This window comes from Cydia strobilella, chromosome 23, assembly GCF_947568885.1.
Source record: "Cydia strobilella chromosome 23, ilCydStro3.1, whole genome shotgun sequence".
In the NCBI taxonomy this organism is placed as follows: domain Eukaryota; kingdom Metazoa; phylum Arthropoda; class Insecta; order Lepidoptera; family Tortricidae; genus Cydia; species Cydia strobilella.
In genome coordinates, this window is record NC_086063.1 from 9996849 (window position 1) to 10010157 (window position 13309).

Consider the following 13309-nt stretch of genomic DNA (forward strand, 5'->3'; position numbering starts at 1 on the left):
AGACATAAGGCCTATCATAGATTAATTTCAAGGTATTTATTTTATTTTATTTATTGTATCGTAATATCCCATTTTATACATATGCTTAACGTACGAGCGAACACTTGCGTAAATATCTATCTCACGACTTGTAGGTTCCTGTTAACTTGAAAATGACATCTATAAGAAAAAGTAATCTTGAAAAAAGAAATATTTTTTTAACGAGCAGATACGTCTGCGAGCGATACTCCAAATTTTATATTAAAGGAAAAAATGGAAAAAGTTACGTTTCCGGCAGGACTAGAACCCGTAATCTCCGCAATCCGTGCGTTGCTCTTAACCAATAGAGCTATGGAATCCACCCAGAACCTCGCGAATCTTGAAAAAAATTAAACTCACCGTTGCGTGTTCCTGAAACCTTTTTATTACAATTATAAAGATCTGTCTGATAGAAATTGTCATAACGATCTATTTTTGAAATCTTACTGAGTGAATTTCAATCAATTAAGGGGTAATACAAGACTCGAGTTTTTAAAATTCTAGCTTTTGCAGTTTATACACTTTACCACACATAACAACGTAACAGCCGTAGGAAAAGTCAATAATATGTTTAAAGTATTTTTGCACAATAGATTCTAAATAAAAATTGATTTTCCAATATTAAGCGTGGCTTTTGCGTTACCCTATGACGTCGTTATTAAGAAGTTACGTCACAATGCTACATGTTAGGATTTAAGTAATTCAGGTCGACTGGACTTATCTTTATCTCACTAGTCGAGTATAGAGTCAACATCTTGAGTATATTTACTGAATTGCGTAGTGTATGTGTTATTGTGTGGAATGTTTTCTTTGGGAATAACTTTGGTCTTAGGATTGAACCTCTGGGAACACCGAGTGAAAATTAATTTGGGATATAGAATCTTATCAAATTTAACTTTATTGTTCTCTTTTGTTGAAATTTACGATAAAAAGTGTTTGTTTACTTTTTTAAACAACTGAATATCAAATAATATAACATTGCAACTGAAATGAGTGCCATATAATTTGCTTATGCAAAATACATTTTATTACAAGAGACGGTACTTAAAAGTGTAGGTTTATTAAAAGGTTTTATTGTCAGACTTAGTCACGAAAATAGTATTTTATGGCTTATTTATGTGTGACCTAAGTCGGGTATAAAAGATAAGTACTTAGGACAATACATAAAATAAATATGGCCGAAGCCAAGAAGCTGGTTAGGGAGATTGGGCGTCGGTTAAGGGACAGGGGCTGCGACCCCCGGTCTGGCTCTTATCTGGTCTAATAAATATCTATGGCTATTCAGCGTAGCAATGCAGCTACATAGCCTATTTGGGACATTTGGGCCAGGCAGTGAACAGTTCGGGGCTTAATTGTTAGAATAGCATTTTATTGTTTTGGTATTTTTTTGCATGCATGTTGTGGATACTATTTTTGTCTGTAGCAACTATGACGAAGCCTGCGCTATGGATAGATATTGTATTTCATTTGCATTGCTAAATTAAAACAAATTGCCTAATTGAATATTTACCTACGTATTGCTTACGACGGCAAAAAAGGATTGTACTACGAATTTTTTCTAAAGTACCTATGATCGAATTCCCAACGTCGAACTTATTTTGCAAGACCCCGGAACTGTTGAAACTTAGTACACATGAACATACAACCTCCACCTTAATAAAGTTGGTTAAGAATTAGTTGGCATATTCAAATTCATAAAATATAACACCCGTTTCATTTTAATCATCAGTACGTTCTGTAAATGCTTCTAAATAGTTTAGATACGAATCGAGTCCAGGATCACTTTTGACAATACTCAGGTCACAAGCTCACAATAGCCTACTGCGCCATCGATGCATTATCTATTTATCTATATAAAACATCTTTGTCACTATGTAAATATCGTCATACATGCAAAAAGTGCATTACGACTATTTAAGCATACAAATGCAAAACAGATATATTCGACAATGTAAATTCACTGATATATTTGTATTATCAACCATCGCCATATCCCTTAACAAAAGGTAGAAACGTCCCAACGTATAGCTAATTGTAAATACGAACCTCTGAACTCGGCGCCTCTAGTCATTGCATTTTCATGAAGGCTTTACTCACACATACACACTATATTATTTTACGTGTGTGCGTAAAGGCGTTACTGAAACTCAGGCGCCGCCTTAAAGTCAGTCGATGCGCGGACGTCACATCGGACGGTCGTCGATTTAGTCGCGTTCGAATTTCAAAAGTGACAGTTATCACAGGATTGAGTTAGGTGAGTTTGTTTGTTCTTTTTTACAACTGGCCAGGTATCTTTTTAAAAGGTTTTTATTTCTGTTAGTAGTGTGAAGATGGTTTATGTATTTTAAAATTTTGTGATGATTCATTGGAAAATACACATGTTTTGTTTAACCTGTTAAGCGATATAGATTTTTAATTATTTTTTGGTTTTGTAATTTTAACGGCTTTTGTGTCAAACATATTAAAATGCCATTAGCCCGATGAGTCGAGCGTGTCTGTCATTTTTCATATCATATATGAAATATTTATATTTATTATATATTTTCAACAGACACTGACACTGAACAGTACCTAATGTTAACTCAACTGTTCGACTACAAATATTATGCATCTCTTTTGTATTCATATGGAAGAGACAGAAGGACTACAGAAACCAGAAACAGACTGAAGTATCATTTTTGCTTTTACAGTACATATGGTGCTACTTTCTCGCACTAGTGCCTAAAGAGCACTTTTCGTGCATATGTCGAAAGTTTAAAGGGCCATATGTACTGTAAAACGTTGTACCTACGATACACGTGCGAATAGGTAATTCGCAACTCGTGTCTATTTAAAACACTCCCTGCGGTCGTGTTTTAATTTATCGCCACTCGTTTCGAATTTCCTCTTTTCCGCACTTGTATCATAAATAACTATTATGTCCAACATGATGCCTACGATAAATATTTTTCATTTCTCATGCTCTGAAAGAGGGTCATTGTTGTTCTAAAAGGTGTGCAGAAAATGATACGTGTCTGCACTAGGGCATTTTGCGTTCGAAGTACGATTTTTTAAACACCGATACTTTTGCCTAAATTGTTAATTATAAGTTTCCTCAAGAAATACTATAACAATGTATGTATAACAGTCATGTTTTAAAAAAACACATTCATTTTACTTTCCTCATATTCGAAATGAAAAGTAGAGTGTTTAACTCGGGTGAAAGGCATCATTTCAGCCTCGTACTATTGGCGGCGCTCTCACTGCGTTCGAGCGTCAAAATACCTCGGCAAAAATGAGTACCTTTCATCCCTTGGTTAACAATCTACTATTTCGCGCGACAAAGTTACCGTATGAGAGGCAATAAGAAATAAAACCCGGCCAAGAGCATGTCGGGCCATGCTCAGTGTAGGGTTCCGTAGTTACCCTTCCGTCACAATAGGCTAAACTGGAGCTATTAGTATAACAACAGAAGATTGTTAACAAAGGGATGAAATGATGCTTGGTGCCGCTCACCAGAGTTAAACAATATACTTTTCATATGGAATACGAGGAAACCTAAAAAAAAAAACAAGGCAATTTTTTTTTCTTTCGGAGCGATTACTTCCGAAAATATTCACTATCAGAAAATGTTTGTTGAAGACCCCGTTCGTTTTGAAAAACCTATCCAACGATACCACACACTGTAGGGTTAAAGCGAAAAAAAAATTACACCCCCACTCAACGTGGCGGGGAAGTACCCTAAAAAAATATTTTGAGATTTTAATGTAAGATTTTGTCGGATTTATTGATTTATATATCCATGCCGAACTGGGTAGTTGACATTTTTAAGGTATCAGTCGATCAGGTTTGTTTTGAGGATCCTGGTACCTAAGAGTATTTATTTGCCCTTGCCCGGTATCCGGCAGGACCTCCTAAAGGGGCCCACTGACTATCAGTCTGCCGGACGATATCGGCCTGTCAGTTAGAACAAAAATTTGACAGTTCCGAACAACTGACAGGCCGATATCGTCCGGCGGACTGATAGTCAGTGGGCCCCTAAATGCTTCGCAGGCGGGGTCACCACTCACCACCAACTTAGGCTAAGAGGACCTTCGAATAAATTCATATTATTCATAGTAAACTCAGACAAACGGGTGGTATTATATTAGAGACACCGTAAAACTAGTCAAACTCAAATGTCATACCAATATTATATCTTGGTTGTAACCCAAATTCCTCATTTCAGATCCTTTTAATTTTTCATTTTTCGTGATCGGTTTTAGTGCTATCGATTTAGAGCTAGCAAATCGAAAAAACCGGCCATGTGCGAGTCGGCCTCGCGCACGAAGGGTTCCGTACCATTACGAAAAAAAACGGCAAAAAAATCACGTTTGTTGTATGGGAGCCCCACTAAAATATTTATATTATTCTGTTTTTAGTATTTGTTGTTATAGTGGCAACAGAAATACATATCTGTGAAAATTTCAAATGTCCAGCTATAGCTATCACGGTTCATGAGATACAGCCTGGTGACAGACAGACAGACGGACAGACGGACGGACAGACGTACAGCGGAGTCTTAGTAATAGGGTCACCCGTTGACCACGAACGCTGTAAAGGGTTCGAAACGTCGGGATGTATTATAAATTCAATATACGCGATATAATCCGTTTTCAATACGGTCCCGTTTTTACCCTTTGGGTACGGAACCCTAAAAAGTCCGGAACCCTTGGTGCGCGAGTCTGACTCGCACTTGGCCGGTTTTTTTTTCATGTTTGGTCATCGGTTTCGGTGCTATCGACTTAGAGCTAGCAAATCCAAAAAAAAATACGGGACGAAAAATTAGATCTCTGCTTCAGTGTGGGTGAAAATGCTTATAGGTACGTATCTCCGGATGCTCTCCTCTACAGGTCGCATTTCTCAACCGATTCTCGTCAAATATCTTTATCTAAAAAGAAACTTGTATCTTGTTCTGTCAATCAAAAGAAAAACGTAGTATCTGTGTATGTGGTGCATACACAGTTACTTCCTTTCAAATTTGAGTAGCAGTGTGAGGATACGAGATTTTGAAATTAAAAAAACTGGCGAAGCCATGGGGGTTGCTCACTAGTATTTCCATTGTTGAAGAGTTGATAACTGCAAAGATTAAAATTGGCACACCATGAATAAGCGGGCATCCCGCTCGTTTCTTCCCAGAACGTGCAGAATGTGGAATGAGTTGCCTCCTGAGGTATTTCCTTTGTGCTACGACATGGGATTCTTCAACAAGCGGGTATTTAGGGTTCTCAAGGGTCGGCAATGCTTAAGTGGCTCCTGTGATCCGTCCATGGGCGACGATGACTGCTTCCCATCAGGCGGCTCGTCTGCTCGTTTGCTGAATATCACATAAAAAAAAAAGATGGCCAACAATCCATTGGAGCGGCATAGGAAAAGAGATTTCCTTTAAGCGAAACCCGGCATCGGTGCCAAGGCCCTCAATTACGCCAATCGGCTGTATCTATGCCATCGATAATTATTTAAACAACTAATTTATGATTATCGCTGCACGCTACTGAATTTACGTCGGAAATATGTGCCATTCTCAATCAAAAGGGTACTTATTGTCGGTTGTCAATAAGGCGCTATTTCCATATAGCTTGAATTTGAAATCAAACTTATCGACAAACGACAATGTGGTACCTTTTGGTTTGAAACGTCACATATGTATACATATTACTGCAATGAAGTAAAAGTGTTAAGGTGTTAATGATGTAGGTCGTTGCTTGGATTATAATTTGATGTTCACCTAATTAAATAAATATTATATGGGACAATGTTACATAAATCGACCTAGTCCCACAGTTTTTTTTAATTTACCAAGTCGGTGGCAAACAAGCGTACATCCCGCCTGACTCCTGCAACTCCAGGGGTGTACACTGTACTCTTTTTTTGAAGAACCCCGAAGAACCATGGCAAAGCAACGTCATCATCATTCCTCCCCTTCCTTATCTCATTCACTTGGTGAAGGCGCAGCATGTCTTGTTTACCTATACCTAAGACTTTAAACTCTCTCGTTTTGAACACATATTTAATTATACGAACGGGTTTACCGCGATTTAATTTAAACTAATTTCGGGTAGTTTAGTGTTGTATACTCCGATCTCCGTTGACATTTTGCTGGGATGTCAGTCTTTCCGTGACCACAGCTGGTGCAACTCAGCTGAAACGACGGAATTTAAGGTAAAAACAATGAAATTAAATCGCGGTAGACCCGTTCGTATAATTAAATATGTATCTATTCCTACTTCTCTGTAGCCCGTCATCTCATTAGTCATTAATTACCTACTTGTGTTCGATTTAAATCATCTCTGACACAGTCCACACACCTTTTCCTAGGTTTTCTTTTCTTCTTGCTTCTATATACATTCGTAATTCCTTTCTAGTCACATGACTTTCAACCCTCCGCATTATATGCTAGGCGGTTCGAGCTTACATTTTCTACGAGCCCCGATGCAAATTAGTTCGTCTAGTTCCACACAACAATTTTGTTTAGTCTAATAAATTTTACACGTGAAGATAAAATGACCCAGTAATGGGAACCGTAATAGTAATGTTTAAACTATATTTTGATCGTATAATAAAATTGCATGAGATTTATTGTTAAAAAAATGTACTTTTCAAAAACGTTCTCCAAATCATATTGTCCTCTCCTATAGCACTGCTGCATGCATGGGCTCGAAACAGAATTGTCGGTACATTGGTACAGCCGTGTTGCTGTAATATTCCTACACGTCAAATAAAAAATAAAAAAACGTTATTTTTTTTGTTTTAGTACAAACGATATTTCTTGTATTTGGATTTAGTTATTGGAGAATAATACCATATAAAATTAAACTACATTAGCATTAAATGTTAGTGATTTTTAAACTTAAACATTATTTTTGTACAAACGCGAGAACCTCAAAAAATGGTCTGACAAGATGAAAACATGTGCATCGGGGCTCGTACTACGTTTGGGTGCAATTTTCTGGCTTTCACTTATGTAGCCATGAGAACTTGAAATACTAAATATTACTTAGACTTATATTGACCGGGATATAGACCGTGATTACCTTTTGTATTATTTGTGAGCTCCCGATATTTCGACGCAGTTACATGCATCATGTTCACGGGTGACTGAAGATAGCGGGTGGGATATAAGTCTAGTGAAACTAACCGTGAATCATTCAAAACTCTAAATATTACTTATTCTGTAGTTGTACAACTACTTATACATCACTACATAGTATAAAACAAAGTCGCTCTCCGCTGTCTGTCTGTCCCTATGTATGCTTAGATATTTAAAACTACGCAACGGATTTTGATGCGGTTTTCACCTATCAACAGAGTAACTCTTGAGGAAGGTTTAAGGTTGTTTGTAAAGGTTTTGTGTAACCCGTGCGAAGCCGGGGCGGGTCGCTAGTTACGTGATAAACCGTACTGCCAGTGGTGACCGATTTGCTATGACCAATTGGCGAACGATAAAACTCCCTCGCAGTGACATGGCTTGAAATTGCGAAGTTAAGTCCATTAAAGTAACAATACAATAGGCGAACGTTAATCTTTGACACGCGATACGTGATAAACTGGAGGCGCTTTTGAAAAACTTAACTTTGAGGTCACAAGAGGTACAGTCACCTGGACTACCTGCAATAATATGTTACTCTTCGAAGGCCGCAAAAATATGTGTTACGCTCTTATGGCTTTACAAATAAGATCGTGTCAGATATTTTTGCGGCCTTCGTTGTGTAGCATATATTTGCAGGTGGCTGTACTAACAATCGGTAGTTAGACCTTACGCTTTACGCATGCTTAGAAATAGAGGAAAAGTGGAAAAACTCACTGTCTCGGGCTAGATTCAACTTTGCAACTTGACACCAGCCAACTGAGCTACCGAGACCTACCCGATGACAGCGAAAATTTCCACTAGATTTGTCATATGCGTCTTAGGGAGGCGCCTAGCGACATCTACTAGTCTCATTCAGAAGTGCCCCGCGATCTTCCGAATGTCGTTCACGCAATGAGCCAGGCAGGCATTCGTCCGAAAACGGCCACCAATCCGTTAACATGAATGATTAGTTTTTGACGACCGGTCTGGCCTAGTGGGTAATAGTGACCCTGCCTGTGAAGCCGATGGTCCTGGGTTCGAATCCCGGTAACGGCATTTATTAGTGTGATGAGCACAGATATTTGCTCCCGAGTCATGGTTGTTTTCTATGTATTTAAGTATTTATATATTATATATATCGTTGTCTGAGTACCCATAACACAAGCCTCCTTGGGCTTACCGTGGGACTTAGTCAATCTGTGTAAGAATGTCCTATAATATTTATTTATTTATTTATACTTATTTTCACTATGACAAAGTCCGAAAAAGCTAATTCCTTGACTGTGTCACACGGCGGACACGCTATACATCAAAAATCACTTGCGTTTCTATGTGCGGACGGTACGTCTGTACACGCGTCATGCGTCATAGTGTAAGTTGCTTAAAAATAGTACGGAGCGGCCGGCAAACGGCCGTCAATCTGCTGTCGCGGGGCGATGTAATTCGAGTTAGTGCGGGGCGGTGCGTGGCCGTTCTGTATGGTAATACTATTACTTATGTATTCTGTGACTGTGTGTTGCTAACATCAAACTGGCAAACCTGTTGCATCGTTACAAACAGGTCATCCGACACAGTATAAACCGAAAACCACGTGACCCATAATCATGTAACTATGACATTGAACAACACACACTACAAACTGACGTAACTCATATTAAATTCAATGACGCTTACGCCCTTATGTTACTGAGTTAAATGTAATCACAGATGCAGTGAAATTACACGGCTGCGGCTGCACACGCCATTCTATTGTTCCAATGAGACAGCAGAATTAAAAAAAAAGGACTAAATTGTCTGTGGACGGTAAAAAAATGACGGATAAGAAGTGAAGGGATATCTGATTTATTGGAAATAGAATCTGCTAAATGTAATTAATGTACATTTATTTCTAGACTTATAGAAAAACATACATATAAAATTAAAACTTAATTACTATTTAAACTACTACTAGTTAGGATATGTTTCCTTATTATTTAACACTGTACCACCCATTTTCTCATACAGCTTTGTTTCCGTAATAAAGGTCGAATAAAGCTTTGCACACACGCAACAAATAACCCACTGCCATTTCAAACAAGATTCAAAATCAAACAATAAAAAGCTGCCATAGTAACAACGTGACAACTACTGCAAAAACACCTTCATTACTATTCAAGTACATCGAAAACACTTACAAGCTACTTATCTCATTCGTGTTCGAATAACTATAGTTTTCAAGTAATTAGGCCATTAAGTACTTGCTCACGCCTCCCGTTAAAAAAAAGCGACCATAGATAAAGTCGTGACAGTTAAAACTTTAAAAAAGTAGTAAAAAGGCGGGATAGGTGACCGTTAATGTGTTATCTGTCGGTTTTATCAGTTGAGGTGTTGAACGATAATTTTCTGATAATTTACTCGTTTTACGTTGAAGTGGTAAAGTGCTTGTAGTAAATAGATAAAATGTGTTTCGCACGGGTTTTGTAAGGCGTCTGAGCGGTGTTTGATTAAAGCTGATGGATTTTGTGTTATTTCTGGATTTTCGCCGTGTGGCTTTCAATTTCTGTCTTACCTTTTCAAATTTTCATGCTTTTGAAAGTGTTTTGCCTTCTGAGACCCAGAAGCAGCTGTTTTGTTTTTTAATTTGGAACTCAAAGGGCCAGTTGCACCAACCACAATTAACAGACTGATTAACGTCAAGTAGCAGAGAACTATGAAACTTTCCATACAATAAAATTTAGTGGACGGTAAAACGGTGACAGACGGTTTGGTGCAACCGACCCTTACTCAACAAAAATTAAAATATGAGCAAAAAAATGTACCGGGGGTCTCAGGAGGTTAGAGGAAAAGCAAAGCACAAGAGGTTGAACAAAGCTCATTCCCACTTCTTAGATACATGGTACACCAAGAATAAGCGGGCATCTCGCTCGTTTCTTCCCAGAACGTGCAGACTGTGGAATGAGTTACCTCCTGAGGTATTTCCTTTGCGCTACGTCATGGTGTTCTTCAAGCAGCGAGTATTCAGGGTTCTCAAAGTTCGGCAACACTTAAGTGGCTCCTGTGATGTTGCTTATGTCCATGGGCGAAGATGACCGCTTCCCATCAGGCGGCTCGTCTGCTCGTTTGCTGACTATCACATAAAAAAAGAAAAGCACTGAAAACTACAGCGGAACTTGACGAATATCATGACTTTTTGTCATACATTTTGCTGTGTAAACGACGCGTCAACACCATATTTTGTGCAAGCCTTAGGTACAATAGGCATGTTGGCTGTACTTGAATTTCACACCATGTACAATGTAAAGCACTAGAACAGAATTAAGAAACAATTTCTATTTAATAAATTGGATAGAAATTAAGAGTAGGTAATCTGAATTTGACCGTGAGGTCACATTTCTATGATTCATATGTATTAAACTTCATAGTTGTTAATCGTTTTAACAATTCGAAAAATGAAGCAGATTGATTTGTTACTGAAATACCCTATTACAACGATATTAAGCTGGCCATACACACTAGGGTATGCCTGCGCAGTATTGCCAACTGCACAGGTAAAACGTAGCGTGTGTCAATGTGGCATTTGACTGTGCACTGCCGCATAGGTTAAATCAGCAGAGCCATGCGAGCTTACAGTGCTATTTGTATCAACATCGCCTCCCCCTTATACTCCTAGTCCTTGCTGCAGGATCTGCTGGCTGGAGTTACCCCAAGTATCAATATCAGCGTGTGTGGCATTCGACTGTGCAGTTTTCTAACCAGCTTCGACTGTGCAGTTGAACTGTATAGGCAAAACTGCGCAGGCGTACCCTCGTGTGTATGGCCAGCTTTAGTCGTTCTCTTCAGTTTCACCTTCGCGCAGGTCGTAACGTTTTTACACTATCGGTCGTCACGACCCGGTAAAGGGGTAGATAGCATACGAGTGTATGTTAATGTGGACTTATCATTGAGCAAAACGTTTTTTTTTATCTGTCTACGTTTTTAAATACCTACTACGTTTTCAGGATAAAGATCTCACTTTATAATTGACAAGGGCGATTCCTGTAGTTCCATCTTTATGATAGATTTTAATTTGCCAAATGACAATATGTCACCTTCAAAAATGATATGTCTAATAGTTACTTAGCTACATATTATAATTCTAGGAAAACACATTAAGTGGTGTTATCGTGTTAAAAAGAAACACGACTATAGACGTATTTTTTAGTGACCTGGAAAACTAAAAATCCAAAAGGTTTGGCAAGTTCTTCATACGCAAGCGATTTTTTAGGGTTCCGTACCCAAAGGGTAAAAACGGGGCCCTATTACTAAGACTCCGCTGTCCGTCTGTCTGTCAGCAGGCTGTATCTCATGAACCGTGTACGGAACAAGTACGGAACCCTCGGTGGGCGAGTCTGACTCGCACTTGGCCGGTTATTTAAATATTGTCGGCACCTAAATCTAACATACCTCATTATTCTCTATAAATATAAAAAATAATTGTAGTAAATGTTATCCTACTATGTTGTGACCTAATTTTCACTGGCAGAGAATACGAGTATGATTAAAACGATAATGATTGTCAAGATAAAGACTTTTCTCGCTAATCTAGTAGATTACTGAATCATGAGTTATTCTTGGAATTTCTGATTAAAAATAGATTTTACTTGTATTATTAGGGTTTTATTGCAATCGCGGGTTGAGCAATTTTTTATTAATGCCCCAAATTTTTATTTTTTTAACTTCACACCTAGGAACAAACTATTATTGATTATCGTAGAGAATGTAGAGATTGTAAATGTCTAAGAAAAAGTCTTCTTCAACTGCCAAACTCGTGTCCTGAATTTAACTACGGGACAAAATTAGTTGTTTTGGGCTGGTGATGATGTTTTTGATGATATATTTAACATCAAAAACATCATTTTTACCACCAAAAATAATAAATTATCACGAAAATTAGAACTCCATTTTTATGTGAAATTCATTATATTTGTACCCGTTATTTTGACAGTCTTAGGGTCGGTTGTATGGGAAGTTTCATACCACACTGCTGATTGACGTTGATCAGTCTGCTAAATGTGGTTGGTGCAACTGGCCCATAGTCTAACTATGCTGTCTGATCTGATGATCTTTATGTATTAATTCCCATGTAATTGTCTAGATACTCTAGATGATCTGTTGGTGATCCTTAAACAAATAAAATAAAAACATAGATGTGAACGTAGGTACTCTCGGGAGGGCCACGCAGCTTTAAAAAGGTTTACATTTATCGAAATGCGAGAAACTCATGACAAACATAAAAGTGTATTCGTTATATCCGTTGAGTCCCTTCATACTTTGTATCTTGCATTTTCTGTCTGTGACGCCAAAATGTATCGTGTATTTGTGTATGTAGATAAAGACTTATCTAAGTTGAGTCATGCTTGACTCTGTACTATGGAAGGTAGAGGTAAGGAAATGAATCTTCATGTATCAAAAAGTGACCGCAAAAAACAGTAAATAGGCGGCGCCACCATACACTGATGTATCTAGACCATACACCTAGTATTTATATAGATGTGCGACCGTGAGGGACAGAACATACGCAATGCGACAAAATTAAAAACACGTTTTAACATTCCTGACAACATACCAGAAACAACCTACGTAATTTGGTCGGGTTATTTGCTGCCCCTCCCCTCCTTTCATCTCTACATTATTATACCTCTATGGTTCATGATATAGAGTCTCCTATATATTACAATACTCTTTGGTCTCATAGCCTACCTAGCGCCACCGGAGAGATTAGGAACTATAACATTTAAAACTTTCGCGGTTTGAACACATATTAAATCACATTTAGAAACGGGTCTATCGTGGTGTATCGCGAATTTATTTTGTTACCTTTATTTACCGACGTTTCGACACAGGTTTCACTGGTCGTGGTCGCGGCTAACTCAACATCAGAGGTTCAGATTAGGAACTATTATTTAAAGCTGAAAGCGGTCACTTTTGCAACAATTCTGCCATAAGATATTGGCATCCTTTCTATACCATCCATACTCTGTACATAGTTTTTCCTGTCTACTGTCACCTCTTTACACTGTATTGAATAGGTGACATTCACTTGACAATTGATTGTTTGCCCGAGCGGAGCGCAAGGCGCCGCCATTTCGTCATATGCAAAAATGCTTTCGCATGTCCAACTTGTTTCGTAAGACCGATTTTTGTGAAATTTGCATATGGATTAAACAGAAAAGTGAGAAGTCAGAA

At 38.2% G+C, this 13309-nt stretch overlaps 1 protein-coding gene across 1 annotated transcript in view; it reads left to right on the forward strand.

The window, feature by feature from the left end:
* Positions 1–13309, forward strand: part of LOC134751862 (thyroid receptor-interacting protein 11-like) — an 87783-nt gene that overhangs the window by 19996 nt on the left and 54478 nt on the right. The gene's annotated exons all lie outside the window — the stretch shown is intronic.